This window comes from Gossypium hirsutum, chromosome D09 (genome assembly GCF_007990345.1).
Source record: "Gossypium hirsutum isolate 1008001.06 chromosome D09, Gossypium_hirsutum_v2.1, whole genome shotgun sequence".
In the NCBI taxonomy this organism is placed as follows: Eukaryota; Viridiplantae; Streptophyta; class Magnoliopsida; order Malvales; family Malvaceae; genus Gossypium; species Gossypium hirsutum.
This window is the reverse complement of record NC_053445.1, coordinates 44,806,954-44,824,785: the sequence shown is the minus strand read 5'-3', so window position 1 is coordinate 44,824,785 and position 17,832 is coordinate 44,806,954. Positions and strand designations below refer to the sequence as shown.

Sequence of the window (17,832 nt, the reverse complement as noted above, 5' to 3'; positions counted from 1 at the left end):
ACTTGACAAATTGGAGATGAATGATGTAAAATATAAGGGAATTTGCTTTCAAGGTTGTGACACTCCTCTATCAGTGTCGCGACATCAAGCTTCTGTTTCCACAGTTGTGATTCTCTCCTATTAAGGTTGCGACTTCGAATTCCCCTGTCCTCAAGGTGATGACATACCCCTGTTGAAGTTGTGACATTAGCTTTTTGTCTTCAAGGTCACGACTCACCTCGGTTGAAGTTGCGACATTATGCTTCTATCCTTAGTGTTGTGACATGAATCCCTCAATATCGCAACATTACCCCTACATTTTGAAAAACTTTATGTTTTAATCCTTCAATTAACTTCAGTGTTTCATAAGAGCTTTCATAAACTCATTTAAACCTATAATTGAATAAATAAGGTATTTTAATTAAGTTTTGGAAATCTATTTGTTTGAATGAATCATCGATTAGATATTTAAATAAAATCGTAATTGCTTCGACAACAAATGTGGCATCTCGCATTTCAAATCTGACGACTAGGTCGGATATATGATGTTACAAGTTAGCTGCAGTAATCAGAACTAACAATTAACAAAGGAAGTAAAAAATAATTCTCAAGAAAAGAATGAAATAATTCCCTGTTGTATGATATTCAAAACAAAAATCTTCTCTTATGTAGGCATGCATACAAATTAAATGAACATGAAAATCTTAACTAATATTTTTAAAATCAAGTTCCCACTTCAACTAGCCATTTTTTTAAATATATAGTAGGCTTAAAAATTTAAAGAGAAACAATGCTAAAAAACAAGGACATGACTAACTAAATTTAGTTAATAAATTAAAAAGCAAAATCAATTTTGAATTATATTTTCAACATGAGTTCGCTATATATGAGAATATCATCTAGATATACTAGTGCACTGTCCATAATAAGCCTTGATCATGGCCTTTTGAAACAATGATGCGATTGTCTTCAAGCCAAAATACATCACTGTTCACTGAAAGTGCTGGTTAGGTATACAAAACCCTATATTGGGTCTTTCTACTGGATCTATTCTCAATTGCCAAAACCCAACTTTAAGGTCAACTTTGGAAAAAAAACTTTGGCCTTAAGTTTCTATTGGGTGAAGGGAACTTGTCATCTTGAAGAAATTGATTAAGCAACTGGTAGTTTATTACCAATATGAGCTTCCCTCTTGCTTGTTCTACTCTCTCGTTGACATAAAAGGCCTTACATGCCCATTGAGAATTGGAAGGTTCAATTAACCTTTGTTGTTGTTCCTTGCATTCTTGATCTGCAGGATTTTGATGTTTAGGGTTCTTTCCCCTGTGATTGAATGTGAATATGAGCATGTCACATCTTTAAGTTCTAGATAATCTGCTGGATTCTCTCTGACTGTATGATAAACAACTTAAGAATTGGTATAAATGGCTTGAACATCTCTTAAAATTTGACCCCATCAAGTAGGATTCTTAGATGTTGGGCTTTAGTGTAAAGATCAAAGCCAACAACAATATCCTTTAATAAGAGCTTGGATCCAAATACTGCCGTCTTCACAAAGCACCCTGGAAAAAATTGGATGGCAATTGGTCTGCTAATCAAGTGGGTGATAAACGGTTGATTTGCAGTTAAATTGAAGATTTTGGTGTGGGGCTTCCACCATTATGCTCGAAGAATTTTTGGATTCATAACGGTCTATGGCAGTGATAGGTTTGTTGTATTTGTCCATGTTGAGTATGACTCCTATTTCAGTCAAATTTGAGAAATAATCTTTCAGTTAAACTTTGTTTATTTGTTTTAATCAAACTCTGATTAGTCTAGATTATTTTATTATTATTTAATCTATAAATTTAGCCTATAAATAGGCTATTTTACAACCTTAGAAAATACGCCCATTAGAGATTAGAACTCATAACGCATTTAGAGAATTTTGTGTTTGCGTTTTGAGGGTTCTTTGTTTTCGGGTTTTTCGGGGTTTAGTTTTATCTTCATCTTTTGTATTTTTCGCTCTTTTGCCATTATAGTAAAATTATCTTTTTCCGTGATTTTTATCCTCTTTGGAGGGGTTTTTTTACGTTAAATTTGTGTTTAATTTCTCAATTTATTTCGCTATTTTTTTTCTTGTTGCTTAATCGGGTCGATCCCAACAAATGGTATCAGAGCTAATTCAATTTTATAGATTAGTCCATTTAGAGATAGTTGCAGCAAGGTTTGAAATTGAGAAGTTTGATGGTGAGACAAATTTTAATCTGTGGCAAGTTCGGATGATGGCAATTCTAGTTCAAACTGGCTTGAAAAAAGTTGTTACCAGGAAAAAGCCTGAGAATCTAAATAAAACAGAATGGGAAGAGCTTGATGAAAAGACTTTGTCTACAATCTAGTTGTGCCTCACGAATACGGTATTGCAGGAGGTATTGACGGAAAAGACCTTATCCGCCTTGTGGAAAAAGTGAGAAACTCTTTATGCGACTAATTCTCTGGCTAACCGTTTAGTGTTGAAACAACGTCTATGTACGTTTCGCATGAACGAAGGTGAGCTTCTTAGAGATCACCTCAGTCAATTCATTACTCTTTTAAATGATTTAAAGAACGTTGAGATTCATATTGATGATAAAGATCATGCTATACTATTATTGTGGTCTTTGCCCCATTTATACAAGTCTTTCAGGGAGACCCTGATTTATGGCAGAGACAAATTCTCGTTCGAATATGTGAAGGGTCATTTGTTGAGTAGAGACAAACTTGATAATGAGTTTGGTTTGGATAGCAAGACAGATAGGTAAGCTTCCGTTTTGGTAGCATCAAAGGAACGAGACAAAATGTGTTGCTATTGTAAAAAGCTAGGTCACGTTAAAGCAAATTGTTATAAACTACGAAATAAAAGAGTTACTGAGAGTAACGAGGAAGATGTAGCTGGTGCTAATTTGGCCGATGAAAGCTGTGATTATTCTTGTTAATGTCAATGAGCGATAACTCCAAGCTCACGCCCAAGTGGATCCTAGATTCGAGATGTTCTTTCCACATGTGACGTAATAAAGAATGGTTCTTCACATACAGTTCGGTTGAATGTGGAGTTGCGTGCATGTGAAACGATTCATCTAGTAAGGTAATTGGTATTGTTACTGTTAAAATTAAGATACACGATGGGACAATTAGGACACTCTTAAATGTCAGGTATGTACTTGATTTACGAAAGAATTTTATCTCCTTGAGTATTTTAGACTTGAAAGGATGCAGAATTAACATCAAGTCGAGCGACATTAAAGTATCTCGTGGAGCTCTCATTTTGTTAAAAGGTAAAATAATCTGAAGTCTTTATATTCTGAAAGGTTCTACAGTGACCGGTGAAATAAGACGTCCCTCATCCGTTACGGAGTCGAAGTGAACTCGTTTGGAGTGGAGGCAACTTGGTCATAGGAGGGAAAAAGGTATGACCGTTTCGTTGAAGAAAGGTTTTCTTTTGGATGTAGGTTTTGAAAAGTTAGGGCATTGTGTTCGTGAAAATCAGACTCGGGTTAGTTTGAATTTGGCAGTGTACAAGTCGAAGGCTAGAAGTCTTCCAGTTTTTAAGCACAGATTCGACTCAATTAATTCCCTGCATAGTTCAAGATAGGCCCGTGGCAGGCTTTGGCAAAGATGGCATGGTGGAAATATGAGTCAAGGTGGAGATTTGTTGAGTATAACTCCTATTTCAGTCAAATTTGAGAAATAATCTTTCAGTTAAACTCTGTTTATTTGTTTCAATCAAACTCTGATTAGTCTAGATTATTTTATTATTATTTGACCTATGAATTTAGCTTATAAATAGGCTCTTTTACAACATTAGAAAATACACCCATTAGAGATTAAAACTCATAACACATTTAGAGAATTTTGTGTTTACGTTTTGAGGGTTCTTTGTTTTCAGTTTTTTGGGGTTTAATTTTATCTCCGTCTTTTATACTCTTCGTTCTTTTGCCATTATAGTAAAATTATATTTGCCCATGGTTTTTTATCCTCTTTGGAGGGGTTTTTTCACGTTAAATTTATGTGTTCAATTTCTCAATTTATTCTGCTATTTTTTTTTCTTGTTGCTTAATCGGGTCGATTCCTAACAGTCCAAGTAGATGATAATGGAGATAAGATGATTTGGTACCATTGATGAAATACTCGGACAATTTTTTTCTTCGGATTTGAACCTAAAGCATATAAATTCATTCAAACGAACACTAGTGTCATTGGAAGAAATTTTTCTGAATTTTTTGACATGTCAACCAAAGAAAATTTCGCTCCTATTTATAGGAACTCATAAGTCTCTTCATAAATGTATATACATTTAATAGGTAATATAGACACATCTCTTAAATAGACATAACTATTAAATAAATATTACTTGAATACTTATACTTTTTTTTGGTTAAAAATCAAGTGATATAACTCTTCGTATTTAAGAGATATAATTGATCGCTTAACTCTTTATTTAACTAAAAGTTTACTTTTTAATTTGTAGCTAATAGAACATTTTATATATTTAATGTTTCAAGCGGTTAAATTTAGAAATTGAACAATTAACAAGCTCCATTTCTTTGAAAGATAACGAGAACAACATGCACATTAGAGCCTGTCTGTTGGTTTGTCTACAATCTTGAAGGTTTTGGTTGGTGCATAAAAGTCCGTTGGCTTGAGTTGCCTCCATACCCTCATGCTGCCGGTATATGATGGTGGATACTGGATAGTTAATATTTTTCACATGTTGGGCTGCCACATCTTGTCTTTAAGTACATTTGTTGGATGGAAATGAAACGTGGAAGCTTCAAGCCCTCTTTCCTTCCTAGTGGAGCATTATCTGAATTCTGTCGCCCTCAAGTGTAGGTAGTATAGCACTTTTAAATCATGGGATTGCCTCCAAATAAGACTAGACATCAAAGCCCCGCCTCTTCTATTAGGCCTAACCTTAGCAAAAATTTGTTTTCATATGAAGTAATTAGTGATGTTGAAGGGCATATAATCAGTCTGATTTATGGTCTCTGTTGACTCCATGGTTGAGGCCTGACCTGACTAACTGACTCATTTGGCGTCTCCTGTTTGTAATCATCCTAACCTACCATAGAGTAGTTGAGTAGTATTTTAAACATATGAATATGTTTGAGATAAACCGTGTCTCTTTTTCTTGTTTTTAGTCATTACCATTTCCAAAGTAGACAAAGCAACAAGAGTTGCAGTTCAGTACCTTGCTTTGCAGTGTGTCATCTTCCAATATACCCCCAAATTTCCCAAAAGTTAGACAAAGCACTCAGGCAGGCTCAGCACTTGAAAACCTCAATCCTTCGTTAAAAAGCCACATTCCACAGCAAAAGGCCCCCTCGGTGGATCTGTGACCATTGGCCACTAACATCCTTGTATGTTTTCTTTAGCAAACAAAAGAGATTAGGTTGAGGGCTCCACAATGCTCTCATAGTATCACATGAGAGATGAAGACACCATCATCTCTGTGTCATTTTCCCTTTCTTTTTTACCCTCTCACGCTTGTCCACTTACCTAGGCTGAAGCATGGCTTTCATAATCCCATCATATCCATTCCCCCTTTTGGGTCTTTGTCAATTTCTTCCTTTTCACTTTTGCTTCTCTTTAAGTTGCTATCTCTTCCTTAAAAACGGATTCATTGCACATGTATAAACCACCATGTGAGCTTCATACTCCATTATTTTTGTTCCACATTTGGTTCTCTCAGTAATATTCCCCATAATATGTTCAAATAATAATTTTTACATAACACAGTTAAAAACCAGGATAGGATGAATTCCCTAATTGCCATGAATTCCATCATCTTAAAGAAGCAACACCAATTCCAACAATTACAATTGGATCAAGTAAATATAACTTTCATTATCATTTCCTTGGAAATATTCATGTAGATTCAACATGTAAGGTTAAAATCACAAAAAAGAAAAAGAAAGATAATGCACATATATTATATTATATTATATTAAAACATTAAATCCAGAATAAACAGCCAAAAAAAATGTTAAAGGGGTATATGGGATATACTCCTTTTCTACTATAATTCTAGAAGTTCACTAGGCTTCTCTCTCATTGTCATCTTTTGGTTTAGCTGAAGAACTTGAGCCGGATGTCATTCCAACAACTTGGCTATGTGTAAACCTTCGTAATTGTATCATGCGGGCATAACACCCATCAGGATAATTTTTAAGTAAATATGAATGGGATCCTTGCTCTGCAACTTTCCCATCATCTATCACTGCAATGACATGAGCTTTCCGAATTGTCGACAACCTATGAGCAACCACTATTGTAGTTTTCCCAGAGCAGGCACGGTCTAGAGCCTCTTGGACCGATCTCTCAGACTCGGCATCAAGGGCACTTGTTGCCTCATCAAGCAGCATAAGCTCTGCCTTCCTCACAAGAGCCCTTGCAATGGCAATTCTTTGTTTTTGGCCTCCGGAAAGTTGAACTCCTCTCTCCCCGACAAACGTTTTGTAACCTTCGGGCAGTGAAGATATGAACTTGTGGGCATTGGCTAGGGTAGCTGCCTCAATGATTTCAGCCTCAGTAGCAGACTCATGTCCATAGGCAATGTTTTCATAAATGGTGGAAGCAAAGAGGCATGGCTCTTGTGGAACAATTGCTATGTGTTTTCTCAAGGATTTGAGGTTGTACTTCCGGATGTCCTTTCCATCAATCATAACACGGCCAGATGAGGGCTCATAGAATCTCTGAATAAGTGCAATGACTGAGCTCTTACCACATCCACTCGGACCGACAAGCGCAAGAGTTTTTCCAGCTCGGGCACGAAGATTAAGGTCACGGAAGATTGGGACATCAGGACGCGAGGGATAAGAAAAGTCAATATGCTTTAGTTCAACTTCTCCCTGAAGGCAGTCTGGAACTTGTGTGGCATCAGGGTCATCAGGCTCTATCTCAGTTTTACGGTCGAGAAGATCAAAGACCGACCGCATGGCTCGACCTCCCTTGATGAAGTCAGGAGCCAGGGTCAATGTTTCAGCTGCACCATTGGCGGAAACCATGAGAACCATAAAGACTTGGATTGTCTTTGAAAAATCAGAGATCCCATGCTTCACAAGCCAGGAAGCATACCAAAGACCAAGGGCATAAGAAGCATATAGTGAAAACTGAGCCACACCAAATCCACTTCCCGCAATTTGACCCTTCCAAAAGCAGCGCCTCAGTGGAGTTTGAAGGCTTGAAGAGAATAGGCCAACAATTTTGTTCTCTGAATTGAAGGCAGCAACAGTTCTTACATTGGCAATAGCCTCCCCAGCTAGTTGCGTAGCCTTGGCATGAGCAGCTTCTAAATCTCCTGAGAAACCTTTCATAAACATTTTCTGTTGAAAATCCAACAAATATAATTAATAACTTGATATCATCTGAAATTGTGTAGTTGTGGATCATATTTAGCCCAAGAAGCAGATAGAAATTAGTTTTAGCATACAATTCAAACAACCATAAAACTATCATATGCCAACAATGGTTTTGACATAACTTATAACCCTTTTTTTTCAAGGTATTATCAGATTAATTTTAATTGGTCATTGATCAACTGTCAGCAAGCATACTTCGATGACAGCATGCATGTGAAAGGGATTAATTTTAGAAACAAACCTGCAAAACAGTTGCTGCTACAACCACAGGGAAGACTGCAATTAGGACAAGGGCAAGGCGCCACTGCAAAACAAAGCCGGCAGTGCAGGCAACTAACATGAGAGCCGTGTTCTGCACAATCACTGAAATGCGATCTCCTATAGCTGATCTGACATTGTTGGCATCAAGAGCCAGCCTTGCAGAAATCCTAGCACTCTCATTTTCCTCTTGATCAAACCATGCCATTTCGTTTTTCAGCACAGCTGTCAGCATCTTCTCTCCACACGTTTTGTGAGGTTTTCTCCCACGATATCCCAAAAGGAATGCTGCAGTGTGTTAAAGAGAAGAGCAGCGGACGAAAGCCCAATTAACAAATAGCAGTATTTCCCAATTTCTCTTCTCATGTAAGCCTGGTCCGGGTTGTAGTAGACACTGAGAACAGCACTTAGCACATATGCAAAGAAAGCACTGAGGGATCCGCAGACAACAGAGCCTATAGAACCAACTACAGCATAAACCCATTCAGGAGAATTCACTTTGGCAAGGCGCCAAAAGGAACTAGCTTGCACCTTGAAGGCAAGCTTTTCCATTCGGTAATTAGGGTGTGAGGCCTCAAGGGAAAGACTAAAATCAAAAGTAGAGAAGTCAGAAAGCCTTCGCGAATATGGTGATCTGCCATATGATGAATTCCGGGCTATAATTGGAGAGCTTACTGAGTTCCTGGCACTAGAAGGCCTGCAGATGAACCATTATAACAGATCTCAAATTAAAATGTAGCTGTTTAGGTTTAAAAATGTAAACAGCTTTTCCAGATATACAAACACATGCAGAATTGTGGAAGATACCTTGCACTACTTTTTTGAGCATTGTTAAGGGCAGTTTCGTGTGCCATTTCTTGCATTCGGATGAGCTTGGCATAGGCACCATTTTCTCCTTTGGCAATGAGTTCATCATGTGTTCCAATTTCAGAAACACTTCCCCGCTGGAGCACAGCTACAAGATCAGCCTTGCGAATAGTGGAAAGGCGATGGGCAATTACAAGAGTTGTCCTCCCAATCATGAAACGATCAAGAGCCTCTTGAACCAACTTTTCTGACTCAGAATCTAGAGCACTAGTTGCTTCATCCAAGAGTAGGATTGCCGGGTTTTTCAACATTGCCCTGGCTATAGCAATTCTCTGCTTCTGCCCACCTGAGAGTTGAAGTCCTCTCTCCCCAACCTGCCATTTCCAAATTATTAACACCAATTGGTTTATGCTTTCATGTAGATTTTTTCCTATGTTTTTAATTTATTTTTCTTTTTATCACAAGTTAGAATATTAAAAGAAATGAAAGCATTGAAATTTTTTTCAGTCCACAGCCCGAATTAGATTTCTTTGCAACATGCTAACAGTGGCATGCGCATAAACTTAAACAAATCATAGAGTCACAATTATTTTATGTTAATTAAAATGATTGGAGGGAAAAAATCTCCTCATTTAATTCCATGTCTTCTATTTTTTCTCTAAAAAGTTCCATTTCTTTTTGCAATAATTTGTAATTTTAAACCAATCATAAAAGGTTCATAAATTATTTATTTATGAAGCCTTTCTTGTATATTTTATTGTCCTATATCCCATTTTCTTTTCTCTCTGATTGGTCATCTCCCTTCTATGTAATTTGGTCTTATTTGCACATGCATTGCTGACTGAACCATGTTACCTTCTGATAAATGCATGCATATTCAAAGACTTCCCTTATTTGACTTTATAATATTGTATATACTAAAAACTTGTTAGGTTCTCTTTGTTAACCAAGTGAAACAACTATAAGGCATTAAAAATCAAACGAAATAAGAACCCCTATAGTCAAGATCCATGATTATATTTCACCTTCCTTAGTGCCTACTTTACTCATTCCCTCACCTTCTCCAACTGCCATAAAGTCAACACCCCAACTGGTATATAATTATACAATTATGGTTCAGCATTTATGGCAACAATAGTCATAACATTAATTTCACCTTATAATCTTATAGTTTTATGTGTTTAAGAAGGTTATTAGGTCAGAAATTGCTAACCTTTTAATGTTATGACAAGTGTTGCAGATGGTAGATACTAGTGGTGAAGTATGCAATTATTAAAACTGACTTAAAAATGAACTATCTGAGATTAGCTAACCTGAGTGTCAAAGCCATCAGGAATCTTTACTATGAATGAATGTGCATTGGCCACTCTGGCAGCTTCTTGGATCTCGATTTGGTTAGCATCGGGCCTACCCAAAAGAATATTTTCTTTAATGGTGGTGGCAAAGAGAGAAGGCTCTTGGCTCACAAGTCCTATTTGTTGCCTCAACCATCTGAGCTTTAATGTCTTTATATCGTGCCCATCTAACAGCACTTCTCCTGCACAAGTACATTAATAATTGAGATTTCACACCCTACAAACAAATCTCCATAAAATACATACCAGCATAGAATAAATGAACTCTAACAGCAGAAATAACTTCAGTAGGCATAAAAACATTAATAGTAACATTTACTTCAACTGAGATAATATTGAATGTTGTTGGTTATAGAGGTTGAAATTTTAACATTATAGATTACCTAAGGAGGGATCGTAGAATCTCTCAATAAGGGAGACAACGGTACTTTTACCCGAACCACTGCTTCCTACCAAAGCTATGGTTTTGCCCGCAGGAACAGTTAGGGAGAAATTGTTAAGGATCCTTACATCTGGCCTTGATGGATATGCAAAATCCACATTTTTCAGTTCAACTAGACCAGTAACAGACTCCAAATCCAAACCTGACTCACTATTCCTATCGATCCCGGGTTTGTTATCAATTATACGGAAGATTTTCGCTGCTGCAACTTTGGCCTTCACAAAAGCAGACATGCTTGGTGCAGATTGCCCCAAACCCCTGATAATTTGAAGAGATATTTTTTAGCAAACAAAATACTTAACTACAGCAATGAAATAGAGAAAACAGAGTACTCACAATCCACCAATCATAACAGCAAACATGGTGGCAATGGCAAGTCCTCCATTGGTGTAATGATGCCTAACCAGATAACCTCCGTACCAAAGAAGAAGAGCATAACAACAAAAGACAACAAAGTAAGTTGCCCCTAATCCCATTCCCTTTGCGAATCCAGTTTTGTAACCAATCTTTTGCGCAACCTTTAATGCTGAGGAGTAGGCTTGTAATGCTCTTGATTCACCAACAAAAGCCAACACAACTCGAATTTGGACCACTGTCTGCAATTTAGCTCATCTTTAACAAGTACCCAGATGAGAAAACACAGGAAAATCTGGAAATAAAATGGTTTCTATATCTTTGTCCCATAGATTGAAACTCAAAATTTCACACCCTTTTTACCTGTTCCACAATATTCCCTCCTTGTGATAAAGCTTCTTGGTTTTTTGCAGAGAGCTTGGCCAATGTGGTGGTATGGATTGCTCCAATCACAGCAATGAGAGGAACCGCTGCGAGTGTGACCAAAGCCAATTGCCATACTGCTGTAAAACCCACCGCAAAACCAGACACAAAGGTTGCCATGTAGTGAATGAAATTGCCCAACTGCACAAAACAAACCAAAAAGAAAAAAAGAAAAAAAAAAGTTTAATTTGAAACCAAAAGGGAAGAAAAGGAAGTATATTGAAGACTATATTTCAGTTTATTACCTTCTCACTAATGGCATCCTGGACCATCACTGCATCAGTGTTGATGGCAAACACAATATCAGAAGTTCTAACCTCAGTGTCAAAGTATTTAATATCCTGGTCCAGAGCTGCTTCTAAGTACTTGATCCTCATCTTTGTGGTTTGCCTCTCTCCAGTCCACATCCAACACGATATTTCTGCACATAATTTTCAAACTCTTCTCTCAACCATTATTACCTCAACAAGACTACCCAGAAAATTGAACTAAAACAAGAAGAAGAAGAAAGTGTGTCTTGTCTATGGTTTAACTAACCTGCCCACGAAGATGCCCAAATTGCAGCACCCACCACAAGGAAGTAAAATGCATACTACAAATCAGGAAAAAGAAAAAGTTGAATACTTCTTTTAGTGAAAATCCTTTAGCTTAACAAAAGAAAAATGGAAATTTCGTTTTTAAAAAAAAAGTATTAACCTTTAAAACTTCTTGCATCATCTTGTCCATGTTATTAGCATTAGAACCAAAAGAATTGACAAGATCGGCAAAGAAACGAAGGAATATAGGCAAAGAACAACCGTGTACGAGAGCTCCAAGTGACCCAATTCCCATCAACACATAATCCAAACCATCAGCAAATCTAAACAGTTCACCAAAACCAACTGAAGGAACATCCCCTGGCTTCTCCCCACTACCATTATTACTCCCTTCTTTTTTCGTCTCAGATGAAGAAGAAGCCGCTGAAGTTTCCATTTCTCTTCTCACCCCCCTGCACTTCCCTGAGCTTCAGCTGGACTTTGCTGTTGAGTTTTGTCTGTTAAGTGTGTAGGAGTTAAGAGTTGGGGTGGAAGGATTGGTTTTAAAAGGGTCAGAAGGTGAAGCAGACACAAGTTCAAGGCCTTGCATTTCGGACCATTTCCATTGCTCTATCGTCTTTACCTCTTCCAAATCTTGTGACATTTGCAAATTTCTAAGCTTTATGAAAAACTTAATAAAAACACCCCCACCCCGCCCCCCAAAGACCCTCTTCTTGTATTATCTTCCCACTATTTATCTGGCTTTTCAATTCATTGTTTCCCACTAATTAACCACCCACTTTTTTCTTGATAATCGTTTGTTTCTTTCTCAGTTTTTACTCCAATGTTTTGCTGTTGTTTTTAGGATCAACTATTAGCGGTTAAATGGGCTTTTTCTTTTATGTGCTTTGCTTCAGTTTGCTTGCAGTGTAAAAAACATGGAAAGTGACACAAGAATACAAGATGCAAAACAGGGATTTTCCACCCGACAAAACCATACCGTGTGAATACTTAAGAGATGGGATTTTGACCAAAACAGCTTCAAAACTGTTTGCGGAAGAGAAGAAAAAAAGAAACAAATCCCAAATAACAATCTCTCAATCTTAAGACTCTTTATGTTTATTACTACTTTATTGTTTTTTTTTTTAATCCCAACAATTAGTATGAAAAGGTTGGTTTCCAATCCCCTTTAAAATCTATGCACCTTCTTGTGTGATTGCCTACCAATTCCCCATTGATTCCGCTGTCCTTTCTCTAACCATACGTTTAAACACAGCCATTTCACATTGTCGCATATACACCCTAACACTCCTTTTTGTGCATGATTAACATAAAATAATGATGATGTACGGAAAAGGGTAACTTGAAAATGAATTTTTTTGGCTACTTATCCTGCCAAAGTGAATGAAAGGGAGATTAAATGCGAGTATTAATAATTAAGTGGAATAATACTAATTTGTCCACTAAGCAAGGCTTATTATGATATTACAAGGCATCATAGATCTTATTAATTAAGGAATAAGGAGTAATCTCATGGCTTAATCTTGTCTTTTTCTTTTATAAAAAAAGGGGCTTTAAATTGTTTGGGTATCCCTGACCTGACATGGATACACTTCATTAAAATCTGGTTGGAAAGTAGTCGTAAATGTTGCATATTGAACGTATAGACTTAAATATGCTAACATATTAATCCTTTTAAATAAGCTTGATTAAAGAATTGGTTCTCAAATCCTGATTTTTGTTTTTAACCTTGTAATACCCAAATTTTGTCCGGGCCTGATAAAAACCCAAATAATAAATAAACAATAAAATTTAAAGTCCAAATAATACAGTTTGTAGAGGCCCAATTTAGCCCGGGCCCGAAACAAAACTAAAAAAATAAAATATATCAATCCATGTACAACAGGCCAAAATGGCCCAAACTAAAAAAAACCCTAAACGGCCCATTGGGGCCCAAAAACTAAGCAAGCACAAGGAACCCTAGGGTTCCCTATCCTTTGCGCCGTTGCCTCCTTTCGGGCCACTCGAGGTGCCTCGTCTCGAGGTCTCTGGCCTCTTGCACCGAAATGGCAAGGTCACCTCCGTTGACCTTGCCTAACCCTGCAAAACAAAGCAAAAAATAGAGGACAGAACACAGAGAAAAAACGAATCTTTGTATCGGCTATAAAGCCTGTGAAAAAATGTAATCATTACAACAACAGCTAGAGAATACTAATAGAACAAAGAATCAATCAGAAAATCAAAGGTTGATTTTTTTTTACAAACGAAAATAAAAATAAAAAGGAAAGGACTCACCTGTATCCGGCTTCTAATGCCGCCGGGACAACCGAGGTAGCCACCTCCGAGGATAGGTGGCCGGAAACTGAAAGGTTTCTCGGGTTTTGGGACCTTTGGGTCAATATTTTGGGTATTTAAAGCTCGGATTCGGGCTTAGGGGGTTAAAAGGGCCAGATTTGGAGTTTTCCCCTTTTCCGGCCACTGCGTACGGCGGCGCAGTCGCCGGTGACCGGCAGCCGATGCAGTGGCCGATAACCGAATTTTGGGGCCGGTGCCCGGAGAAGAAAGGTGATTTGAGAGAGTTCTGAAAGTTTTTTTTTGAAAGGAAGAAGAAAAAAAGCTTTTTTGTAAAATTTTTTGAATTTATAGGGGTGTGAAACGGCGCCATTTTGACCTAGCCCTAAAACGCCCAAAACGACGCAGTTTAAGGCTAATCAGCCCGATCCGACCCGCCCCAGGCCAAGATCCGCGTGTTTTCAAGTTGAAGGGCTAATTTCACTCTTAGCCCTTCCGCTTTTAAATTGTTTGGCATTTAAGTTTTTTTTTTAATTTCGCCCTACAATTTATTTTAGCTCTCAATTCGATCCACCCTGAAGTTGTGCGTTTTGGAGGGACGGGATTATTACCCATTTGGTCCCTCCTTGTTATTTGCGTACTCAATATGGTCCTTCCCTTTTATTTATTTGCGAATCCGCCCCGATTGTTTCATTTTTATTTTTATTTAGTCCATGTTTTTAGCTATTTAATTAATTATTTTAACGTTATTATCATTTCCATATTATACCATTATCATTATTATTATTTATTCATTTATACTTTTTACATTTTAAATTTTTTTATATATATACACACATGCGTTTTTATATATATATGTACATATACATATATACTTATACATTCTTTATATTTTATAATTTATATGCACATCTATATATTTACGTACATATTTTATTTTCATATATGTATACATACTTTTATATTTCTTCAATAATCTCTATATACATGCAAGGGCATAAACATATCTTAATGCAAACACGTATATATGTATATCTATGTTTACTTATATCACTACACCAAAACAGGTTTTTAGCGGCGTATTTTGTGGCGTTTGGACAACAAACGCCGCTAAAAATCGAACATTAGCGGTGCATTTACGAAAACACCGCTAATAATAAGCAATAGCGGCGATTTACGAAAAGCGTCGCAAAAAACATAAGGCCAACGACGCCGTTTACTGATTTTTTGGGCCATTAGCGGCGTTTTTATAAAAACGCCGCTAATGCTCGGGGGACTTAGCGACGATTTATAAAAAGCGCCGCAAAAAACCTAATGCCAACGACGTCGTTTCCGAGTTTTTGTCCCTGTTGCGGCGCTTTTTGAAAAGCGCCGGTAATGCTCCTTTCTTTAGCGGCGTTTTCTGAAAAGCGCCGCAAAAAAACCTAACGCCAACGACGCCGTTTTCTTTGTTTTTGGGCCTTTAGCGGCGTTTTGTAAAAAGCGCCGCTAATGATCCCCGTTAGCGGCGTTTTTGAGGAAGCATCGCTAATAGTAATAAAAAACCATTCCACTTATCTCATGATTTGATATATATTTTTTATTATAAGATGAATATTTCGTTGTATTTATTATATATTGGTCAAATTTACATTTAAATGATAACAAATAATATTAATGTTTAATACAAAATGTTTTTATTAATTAAAGAGAAGTCCTAACTCCTAACTATTTATTATTATTTTTTAATCACAGTTTATTTAAACTATTTTAGTAGAAATATATATATATATAAAATTATGAGTAAAATAAAATATCATAAAACTTAAATTGTTGTGTTGTAAAGAATAAAAAATAGAATAAATTTTGATATATAGTTCGACTAAATTAATAAATCAAAGAAAGTAATATAAAACGCCAAATTAATATCGTGAATAATATTATTATATATTATTTAATTAGTCGGGTTAGTACGGATAATGATGAATAATTATGATAATATGCATGGGACATGGCTACGTATATAGCTTCCTAAAACGATGTGGAGTGGGCACCAAACTTTAATAATTTTGTACTCCATGCCCTAGTAGAATGGGTTGAAACATCGATCTTTTTCTCTGGATAATGATATGCAAGTGAGATGCTTAGGGGTTAGGGGTCTAGAGGTTAGACGTTAGGCTTTAAGACTTAGGGTTTAGGGGTTTAGAGTTATAGGGGTCGGGTTAGGGTTTAGGGTCTAGATTAATTTTTTTAATTTATATTTTAAATATATGTTCTTATGTACATAATTGTAATAGAGATAATAATAAATTTAATAAACTGAAATTATGAGTATATATAGTTGAAATTATGGCTTAAGAGATATATATTAATATATGTTATATTTAATTACTGAGATTCATACCATTTTATATTATAAGAATCTAAAATATTTGTTTTGTACTACAATAATATTATGATTGGGATTCTGGGTTTTTGAGTTTGGGGTTTAGTTTTTGGGGTTAGGGGTTTGTGGTTGGGGTTTGGGATTTGGGTTTTTGAGTTTATGGTTTAATGTTTGGGGTTAGGGGTTTGGAAATTTAGGGGCCGGTTTGGGGTTTTGGGTTTAAGGATAAGTTATGGTATAATATTCGATTTTGGGGTTTGGTTTATGGTTGTTTCTAGTTTTTGGGTTACAGGTACGGTGTTTTGGCTAACGGGTCACAGGTCATGAGTTTTAGGGTTTAAATGTGGATATTTTACAATATAATTCAAATTAAATTAAATTTAAATTATCAATTTAATAAATATATATATGAAAAAGGATTAAATCCTAGAAGCTTTCAAAAGATCGATGGTTTTAGGGTTTAAATTGTATTCATTGAAAACGACGCCGTTTCTAGTGGATTTGCATTAGAATTAACGGCGCTAAACAGGAAACGCCGTAATAGATGAAATAATACCGGTGTTTATTATAAAAACGCCGTAAAATACTGTAAGTTGTGAAGAAAACGGCGTCGTTTTCTTATTACATTTAGTGGCGTTTTATATAAAACGCCGGAAGTATGTTTTCTTTGTTACGAAAACGGCATCGTTTTCCATTGTTATTAGTGGAGTTACGCTCAAAATGCCACAAATATATTTTAAAGATTACAGGAGTTTGCGTTAAACAACTGCGTTTGACCTTTTATTTAGTGGCGCTTATATATAAACGCCGCAAAATCGAAATGGTGTTACGGAAAACGGCGTTGTTTACTTAGTTGATTTTAGTGGCGCTTTCCTTAAACGCCGCAAATTTGCATTATAACTTAAGGAAACTGCGTCGTTTTCCATTGTTAGTAGTGGCACTTTGCTTAAAACACCGCAACGTTGTTTTAATTTTAATACAAACGATGCCGTTTTGTATATATTATTCTTGGCGTTTTTTCTAAAACGCCAAGAGGTTTAGTTACTTGATGGGGAAACGACTGCGTTTGGCGATATAGTTAGTGGCGTTTATTTATAAACGCCGCAAATGGGTTAAATATGTTGACGAAAACGACGTCGTTTGTTTTCCATCATTTTGACTGAAAGAAAACCAAACTAATTCCCCGATTCTCCACCCCCCAAAACTCTTATCTCCCCCAAATCCCTAAAATTTCCCCTAATCCCTAATAGTTCCCCAAAGTAGTCCAATACGGCGCCGATTTCTTTGCTGCATCACAGCCTCCGTGCGTCTCCGGTACCGCAACCATCAGTAAGTTCAGCAACTTCCTTTTTCTTCTTCATGCGTGAATGTTATCTGAAGACTGGAATGCCGATTTAAATTCAAACTGCATGCTTCTTATCCGTGCGTCTCCGTACTTGTTGCTTGTGTTCTGGGGGATTTGGTTCAGCTTGCAGTCCCCATGTGCTAGTCTTTTGCTCTGACGTCAAACTGCATGCTGCCTTCTGTTATCTCTTTTAGGGTTCATAAAAAATGTTAACTTATTAAAGCACTTAGCCAAATTTCAATAATTTTAAAACAAACGCCCCTTAGTTTAGATTGCTCACTAATTACAATAGAATCTTCCAAACTGTTTACGTGACAACCT

The 17,832-nt window shown here is 36.6% G+C and overlaps 1 pseudogene; it reads right to left on the bottom strand.

Moving 5' to 3' along the window:
• Positions 1-5,816: 5,816 nt before the first annotated feature.
• LOC107891156 (ABC transporter B family member 1-like) lies at positions 5,817-12,586 on the bottom strand (annotated as a pseudogene).
• Positions 12,587-17,832: the final 5,246 nt, after the last annotated feature.